Source organism: Haematobia irritans, chromosome 3 (genome assembly GCF_050003625.1).
Source record: "Haematobia irritans isolate KBUSLIRL chromosome 3, ASM5000362v1, whole genome shotgun sequence".
Lineage (NCBI taxonomy): Eukaryota > Metazoa > Arthropoda > Insecta > Diptera > Muscidae > Haematobia > Haematobia irritans.
In genome coordinates, this window is record NC_134399.1 from 159,094,530 (window position 1) to 159,104,529 (window position 10,000).

Below are 10,000 nucleotides of genomic sequence, written 5' to 3' on the forward strand. Positions count from 1 at the left end.
CCTATATTTCTTAAAGTGGACACAAAAGTGTTTCTTAAGGCATTTGATATAGTTTCATATTAAAATGAAACTTTCATATGTGCACATTTTCAAACTGTCAAAATGTAAATGCAAACAATTTAGGTAACCCTACACACAAACATTTTTTTTTCTGGTTCAATCACGAAATTAATTGATCCAATTAATTTTTTATTTGAAATGTCTTCAAGTTGTTATTGATGTAGGTCGGATGATATTGCAAATGGGCCATATCGGACCACTTTTACGTAAAGCCCCCATATAAACCGACCCCCAGATTTTGCTTGCAAAGCCTCTTGGTGGAGCAAAATTCATCCGATCCGGTTGAAATTTGGTATGTGGTGTTAGTATATGGTCTATAACAACCAAGCAAAAATTGGTCCATATAGGTCCATAATTATATATAGCCCCCAAATAAACCGATCCCCAGATTTGACCTCCGGAGCCTCTTGGAGGAGCAAAATTCATCCGATGCGGTTGAAATTTGGTACGTGGTGTTAGTATATAGTCTCTAACAACCATGCAAAAATTAGTTCATATCGGTCCATAATTATATATAGACCCCATATAAACCGATCCCCAAATTTGAACTCCGGAGCCTCTTGGAAGAGCAAATTTAATCCGATCTAGTTAAAATTTGGTACGTGGTATTAGTATATGGTATCTAACAACCATGCAAAAATTGGTCCATATCGATCCATAATTATATATAGCCCCCATATAAATCGATCCCCAGATTTGATCTCCGGAACCTATTGGAGGAGCAAAATTTATCCGATTCGGTTGAAATTTGGTACATTGCGCTAGTATATGGCCGCTAACAGCCATGCAAAAATTGGTCCATATCGGTCTATAGTTTTATATAGCAAATGGCCAATCACACAAAAATTGGTCCATATCGCCAAAACTAATCTACCAAAATTTTATTTCTATAGAAAATTTTGTCAAAATTTTATTACTATAGAAAATTTTGTTAAAATTTTATTTCTGTAGAAAATTTTGTCAAAATTTTATTTCTATAGATAATTTTGTCAAAATTTTATTTCTATAGAAAATTTTGTCAACATTTTATTTCTATAGAAAATTTTGTCAAAATTTTATTTCTATAGAAAATTTTGTCAAAATTTTATTTCTATAGTAAATTTTGTCAAAATGTTATTTCTATAGAAAATTTAGTCAACATTTTATTTCTATAGAAAATTATGTCAACATTTTATTTCTATAGAAAATTTTGTTGAACTGAATTATATACGTATTTAATCGGCCTTTGTTTGTTTAATATATCCCCCGTATGGACTAACTTACGATTTAGAAGACGGTGTTAAGGATTTTTTAAGATACCTTGCCATCGGCAAGTGTTAGCGCAACCCAAGTAATTCGATTGTTGATGACAGTTTTTAGTAAAATTTTTTATGCAATCCATGGTGGAGGGTACATAAGATTCGGCCTGGCCGAACTTACGGCCGTATATACTTGTTTTGTATTTATTGAGTCTTTTTTTACGTAAATGATATAATCAGATGTTAGCAGGAAATTCTTAAGACAATAATGTATTGTCTTAATTATACATACGGCCATTTTCTTGTAGCTCCGTTAGGCTTTAACTGCCAGTTAATAGAAATTAAATTGCAAATATCTTCTCTCCGGTTAACTTTAACTGAAAAATTTTCAGCAGTTAAATGTCTAATGTGGAATATATACGCAAGATGACAGATATATCCATGGTACGGTTTAAAAGTTCGTTAACTAACGGAGCACTAACGGTAAAAAATACCTTTAAAAATTCTTCAGTAAAATATGTGCATACTTTGAGGCGTCGAAATGGATTTAAAAAGTCTGTGTGTGGGCGCCTTAATGTATGCAAATATTTTACTGAAGAGTTTTTGAAGGTATGTTTTACCATGTCATAGTTTAAATCATTCAATTTTAACGAATGAAGGACGCATATTTCAAAGGTACGCACAAAGAAAATTGCATTAAAATTTAGCCAACGAAACGTGTTCATTAATACAATGCAAATATTCGTTAATAGTGCGAAACGTTATGTTGATTAACAGATAATTCGTTATAATAACGAATAATTTCGTTGTATTAACATATTTGTTTTTGGTTAGTATTCACGTCTTGCATACACAGGGACGTGGGTACAAACCCAGTATCGAAGAAACACCAAAAAGTTTTTCAGCGGTGGATTATCCCACCTCAGTAATGCTGGTGACATTTCTGAGGGTTTCAAAGCTTCTCTAAGTGGTTTCACAGCAATGTGGAACGCCATTCGGACTCGGCTATAAAAAGGAGGTCCCTTGTCATTGAGCGTAACATAGAATCGGGCAGCACTCAGTGATAAGAAAGAAGTTCAACAATATGGTATCACAATGGACTGAATAGTCCAAGTGAGCCTAAAATATCGGCCTGCCACTATACCTAACCTAACCGTCATTGGCTGACTCTTAACAAAAATTTTTCTATTAGTGTGGGATATGTTTAAAACAACGTTTTTTTTCTTGTATTAAATATTTGATTTCAATTTGATCTGAGTACATTGTAAATTTAATGTCTTCAGGTGGGGCTGGTCCAAAATACAGTTTATTTTGGCGTTTTTGAATCAATTAATTTCAAAAGACAAAATTCTTACATACCATCCAAGTTTTGACAAGATTTCAAAAAAAAAAATAATAATAATAATAAAGAAATTTGCGTTGTGGTATATTCTGTAATTCAATTTAATGTTTTGGTGGAAAAACTGAACATGGTACGCAACTTTAAAATGAAAATTTGAATTATAATTAATGTTGAAAGAGTAACGGATATAAAACACATTTTAAAATATCATTACTAAATTTGTGGCTATTTTTCTGTTCATGAGTGTACATTAATCAATATGCACTTAGTTAAAACATCCGCAAACAAATATAAAAAAATACAAATCCTATAATCATTTGAAAAAATCCTCACTCCTATAGAGTGTTTGGTTTGAAGCTAACCTGAAAATAAATCGTAAAGAAAACTTGTAAATATATGCTGAATATTTTAGACTAAACTTACATACCTATTACTTCTATATACTAAAATATATATACAAATTGTTATGTATTATATATAAAAATTTTATAGTTTATAAAATTTATACATATATTTATGATCGTTTATGTGTTTATCTATAGAAATTCATATATCAATTCCACCACCGACATCAGAATATTCAAGTTATAACACATTCGGGATACGTGTACGCTTCTTTTCATTACCCAACAAAACCTTACGTGACATAAAGATTAACTAAATTCGTGTCTTCCACAAAATAGTTCAGAATTTCTTTAAATTTGTAAATTTTACCGAAAATGCGTCCATCATGAACTTCGCATGTCACTAAAGATGTTCTTGCAATTTTGAACTCCAAGTTTTTCCTTCAAACTACAAAATTTTCTTTAACAAGTGAAAAAAACTTAGTTATGTCTAATAAATTTTCTTGAATTTGTCGAAAAATATTTACTTATTTTTATGACATCGGCGTGATGCAAACATTTGTAATACTGTTTAGTTAAAATTTTCTACAAATATTCAAAATTTTCTAAAATTAACCGAAAGTTTTCTTCCTGGTGGGTTTACTGTTTTTTTAGTGCACAGACTTTGGTTTTCGAGACATCAATATGGGATTTTTGACGAATCGTTCGTCTCGAGGCGAACGAAAATTCCACGAACAGGCAGTCAAAGTCGTGTGTTAACGTGAGTCACGAAAAAATCTCTTCGTGAGTGTGCATGCTCTGAAAAAATATTGACCTAATATGAAACATTATGCAATCTTAATTTTAGGTCAAGCAATTTACAAAAATATTCAAATTTCTTTAAAATTAAGAAATTTTAATTCAAAAAAATTTTAAAATCTTCGCTTTAAAATTTTTCTTCTTAAAATTTAGGCACCTTTGTCAAAGTCGCATGTCTTTGAAGTAAGACAAATTTTCCTTTTTTTTTGATTTAAAGAATTAATCTTTTAATTAACTGAGATACTGAATCTATGGATTAAAAATAAAACTGATTAAAATATAGGCTAAGACTTATATTAAGGGTTTTGCATTTTTTGTCTAAAGTCTAGTCGACGCAGTTAAAATAATGTTTATAATCTTTGCTTTAAAAATTTCCTTCATTAAATTTAGGACACGTATCTTTGAAATTCGTGACCCTCTTTTCACATGCCTTTGAAGCAAGGGAAAAACTTAATTAAAATAAAAAACAAAAATGTTGTTTAAATAAATTTAAATAAATAATAAATAATTTAATAAATAATATATTAACAGAGAAATTTAATCTTCAGAGTAAAGATGAAAAAAGCTTCAAATATAGGCTTAGACTTCTATTAGGGATTTTGCATCTATGGTTTAAGGTTTTTGTTTTTAAATTAAGGAAACGTTGTTTACTTTGAAGTATATTTATTTGTACATTTATTTGTACACGAATAGCTTTGTTAATATATCGAAAAAACTATATGAAAATTTTATAGAGTCTAGATTTATAGACTGTATTCACCCCCAAAACTCAAAACTTTCTTTGCTTTAAAGAAGCCGTATCTTTGGTTCCGAATTAATACCAAAATCCTTAAGATGAAAAATTTTGCATCCAAATTTTGGGCACCATAATAGAACGCCTTAGCACACTCAGGTACAAGGCATAACACCCAGCAAAAAATTTGAAGTTGTGTCCCAAACATTTCTTTTAAAGCGCATACCGGAATCTCCCATCGATTTTTTCAACTTCCGATGCAGTTCTTTTGGACAAGTATTAGAAAGTGTGCAATTAGGCTATTTTAAGTAAAAGTTAAAAAAAAAGAAAATCGAAAAAAGATATTAAAAAATTATAACAAAAAAAATTAAATTACATCCCCGCTGGGATTTGTACCTGTGCCGTTTGACTTTTTCACTTCCACGGAAGTTCTTTTGAGAAGGTTTTGCAAATTACGAGAATTTTTAATTTTTTTTAATGGAAAGAAATTAAAAAATTATAACAAAAAAAAAATTAAATTACATCCCCGCTGGGATTTGTACCTGTGCCGTTTGACTTTTTCACTTCCACGGAAGTTCTTTTGAGAAGGTTTTGCAAATTACGAAAATTTTTATTTTTTTTTTGTAATGGAAAGATATATTTATAAAATATAAACAAAAAAAAAAATAAAAACAAAAATAAAAATAAAAAAAATTCCCAGCAAAAAAATTTGGAAGTTCTTCTCAAGGCACAACTTTAAAAGAACTTCCAAAAATGCCCTCCTAAAGATGTTCTTTATTTTAACTGCACTGGAAGTTCATTTGAGTCAATTTTTTTATAACTCGCTTTTTTCATATATTTAATGGGAAATTTATATTTTTTTTGTTTCAAATTGGCTAATTAATAAAATGGTACAAATTATTTAAATTTAGCCGAAAAAAATGCTAAATACTGTCTAGAAAAATTGGGAATTTTTGAAAATATTTGATGACAAACGTTCTAGACAAGCGTTAAATGCATTCATAAAAAATTTAAAAATTATTTATTTGTCAAAATAAAGGGTGATGCGGTCAAAATTTGGTCAAGGGAAAACGCGTGTAAATCGGTGAAATCGTTTATTTAAAAAATCAAATTAAATTTCTTTTTCAAGTTCAATTAGTATAAAATGCAGGAAAAATATTCAGTTAGGCTTTCGCTTTTCCGAATCCGAATTGCCGGGCCTCACGCTTGACACCTGCCGTCAGATTTTGTACAGCCACCTTGTCCACCTTCTTCGCCGCAGAAAGCCAGTTTGCCTTGAACTGCTGCTCGTCCTTAGCAGTTTTTTTGGTCTTCTTTAGGTTTCGCTTGAAAATAGCCCAGTATTTCTCAATTGGGCGGAGCTCTGGCGTGTTGGGAGGGTTCTTGTCCTTGGGAACCACCTGCACGTTGTTGGCGGCGTACCACTCCATGGCCTTTTTACCGTAATGGCAAGATGCCAAATCCGGCCAAAACAGTATGGAACAACCGTGTTTCTTCAGGAAAAGTAGTAGACGTTTATTCAAACACTCTTTCAGGTAAATTTCTTGGTTGACAGTCCCGGAAGCTATGAAAATGCTGCTTTTCAAGCCACAGGTACAGATGGCTTGCCAAACCAGATATTTCTTTGCGAACTTTGACAGTTTTATGTGCTTGAAAATATCTGCTACCTTTCCCCTTCCTTTTGTCGTATAAAACTCCTGTCCCGGAAGCTGCTTGTAGTCGGCTTTGACGTAGGTTTCGTCGTCCATTACCACGCAGTCAAATTTCGTCGTGTACAGCTTCCGGGATCGCGCTTTGGCCGTCGTATTTTGTTTATCATCGCGATTTGGAGTCACTACCTTCTTGTAAGTCGATAGTCCGGCTCGTTTTTTGGCTCGATGCACGGTTGTAGACGATACACCCAGCTTATTTGCGGCATCTCTTTGTCGTCTCAGCGGCTTCCGGTTTTCGATTTCCCCCCGATCCAGACTTCCTGGCTGTCGACAAACGTTCCCCAAACACTTTAATTACATTTGTAACGGTTGATTTGCCAACTTTTAGCGATTTTGCCAGCTTTGCGTGCGAGTAGCTCGGATTTTCGTGATGCGCGAGCAAAATTTTGATACGCTGCTCTTCTTACTTGGACGGCATTTTGACAACATAAGAGTGAATTCCAAAATCAAAATAGGAGCAACATTCTACACACACACACCTTCAAAATGAGGGGTGTTCAGGTTTTTAAATGCAAAATTGAAAGAAATACGTCAAGTTTATATTGACCAAATTTTGACCGTATCACCCTTTATCACAAACTTATTAATAAACATCCAAAACACTGAAGTCGCCTCACACCCTAAGAAGTGATGCAAATTCAGTGCAGCGGTTGTTGAAATGGCGGACATCCGCCCTATGACAAGCTCATGTTAAATTCATGGCTTCTGCGTCAATTTGGCACCACTTCCGGATCCCAAAAGAACATTTTCACTACTTTTTTTTGCTGGGTTGCCTCTGGCGGGAATTGAACCGGCGTTTTTTAGGTTTTCATTCAGAATAATAAACAACATCTCAGGAAGTAATTAGAATGTCATGCCGTGGTGTTATATTAGGTTCATATCACAAAAATTTCAATAGATGCATTATGTTCAATGGCGTTTGTGGCTGAGTGTGCTAAAGCGTTCTGTTAAGGTACCAACAGACCCAGGTTCAACCCCAGGTGGAATTGAAGAAATTTTCCAATTTGCCAAAATTAGATAATAAGAAAATATAAATGTAACAAAAAATACTGGTAAAGATTAAAAGTGAAATTGGAGAAAAAAATAGATTTTTAGTTTTCTTAAATTTCGTTATACAAATGAACTTCACAACTTCTAAAGCAATGCAAAGGATCCAAAAATGAAGTACTTACGTCCTATGACAAGCCCAGTGGATATGATCCAAGTTTATACTACTTCCGAATCACAGATTGGGGATCCTAATTGTAATTGGGGAAGCGCTTTTTATTTGGCAACCATGATTATGAACCGATAAGGACCAATTTTTTTGTGATTGGGGATCACCGATATGGATCAATTTTGGCATGGTTATTAGCGGCCTTATACTAACACCACGTTGCAAATTTCAACCGGACCGATGTGGTCCAATTTTTGCATGGTTGTTAGAGACCATATACTAACACCATGTACCAAATTTCAGCCGGATCGGATGAAATTTGCTTCTCTTAGAGCAATCACAAGCCAAATTTGGGGGTCCGTTTATATGGGGGCTATATGTAAAAGTGGACCGATATGGACCAATTTTTGCATGGTTGTTAGAGACAATATACTAACACCACGGACCAAATTTCAATCAGATCGGATGACTTTTGCTCCTCTAAGAGGCTCCGGAGGTCAAATCTGGGGATCGGTTTATATGGGGGCTATATATAATTATGGGCCGATGTGGACCAATTTTTGCATGGTCATTAGAGAACATATACCAACATCATGTACCAAATTTCAGCCGGATCGGATGAACGGACGGACGGACATGCTCAGATCGACTCAGAATTTCACCACGACCCAGAATATATATACTTTATGGGGTCTTAGAGCAATATTTCGATGTTTTACAAACGGAATGACAAAGTTAATATACCCCCATCTTATGGTGGAGGGTATAAAAACTAAAATCACAGGTTCAAATATCACCAGCGGTATATTTTTTATTAGCGGTATATTTTTTTGCAAAGATTGTTTTTGTTTGTTGTACATCGTTTTTCATTTTTTTTTACTTTCGGCGTATATTTTTGCAGAAATTTATGTGTGTTTCCATTTAAACTCAATAAAAAATTACGATTTGCCAAATCTTCTCAAAAGAACTTCTATGGAAGTGAAAAAGTCAATAGGATCAGGTTCAAATCCCGGCGGGGATGAAAGTTTTAATTTTATTTTCATTACTTTATACTGTTTTGTTGATTTCTTTTTTGTGACATTTCTTTGTCTAAAATTTCAATTTTGACTTTAAACGACTAAATGGCGCATTTTCTAAGAGGGGTTTTAGACGATGCAATTGGTTGCGTGCAATTTTTTGTATTCTCTTTTAAAGTTGCTTCTTAAAAACTTCAGCATTTATACGTTGAAATTTTTCATGCAATCGCTTGAAATTTCAAGTATCAGAAATGTCAAAAAATTGCAAGAGGAACGGAAAACATGAAATTTTTTCTACCCCCTTTGCTTCTCTACCCCGTTTGCCAACAAACAAGAATTGCGTGCAATTATTGCATGCAATTATTGCATCGTCTAAAACCCTTCTAAGACTGATACAAAATAACTTCATCGGAAGTGGAAAATTTGATGGGGAATCCGGGGATGCTTTTAACCCTCTAATGCCCCAATTTTTTTGCCAGCTGATTAAATTTTCAATGTTAACGACACAAAAGCAAGAAAACTAAAGAAGAAAAATGTATACGGTAAAATTCAGTATATGCTGCAAAGCCTCTTGAACAGTTTCAACTATGTCTTCTTTTTATTTTACCCATTTTTGTTGTCTTAAGGTGTGTTTTACTAAAAACTTCCTTATTAAACGAAGCCCGCCTAAAGGCGGGATTGGGCATTAGAGGGTTAAAAAGAAATGTTTGTGGAACAACTTCCAATTTTGTTTGATGGGTTAGTCTGTATAAGAACAACTATGGTGTGGTCTAATACAATTACTGCAGATTTGTTCTGGTATCGCAGAAATGTGTTATAACTTGAAAAAAAAAATCATTTTTTATAATAATTAAAAACAAATAAACAAAAACTAAATTTTGAAAAATTTTTAACATAGACATTGACAATAACAAAAATACCTATTTTTGATTTAAATATTATATGACAATAAACACCTATATAAAGTATAATTTAACCCATCGTTCAATAAAATATATGTTTATGTAAACAATTTAAAGGGAAGAGTAAAAAAACAACAACAACAACAAAACAAATACCAATAGTCAAACAAGACTGTACACTACAAGAACGTAAATGATAATAATTAAAAAAAAATATATATATATATATATAAAATCATCAAAAATTATAAAACAAAAAATAAACAGAGAACTTAAATATTGTTAATCATGTACAACAAGTATTACACCAAAAAAGAAAAAATCAAACCAAATATTGGTTTCATCATCCATTTTAAATGAAGTAAACAACCTCACCAAAAAAAAAAAACACAGAAGAAATCAAATAAAAAAACTGTACAACTATCGCACTCCATAGGCCTAGGACAGACAAATAAAAAAATCATATATTAATTTTGTTTTATTTTGCATAAAGCTAGATCAGCAAATGGAAATGGTTGAATTTTTTTTTTGGCAAATGCTTAGCAAATATTTATTAATAGGCGTTTTAAAGTTTTTTTCTTTCCCCTTGAAAATTTAATCCCAGTCAAAAATATAAGTGTGTGAGCTGGTGTACAGTTTCAAAAAAAAAAAAAAAACAAAAAAAATTATATATATATAAAAAGATGAAACACAATACCA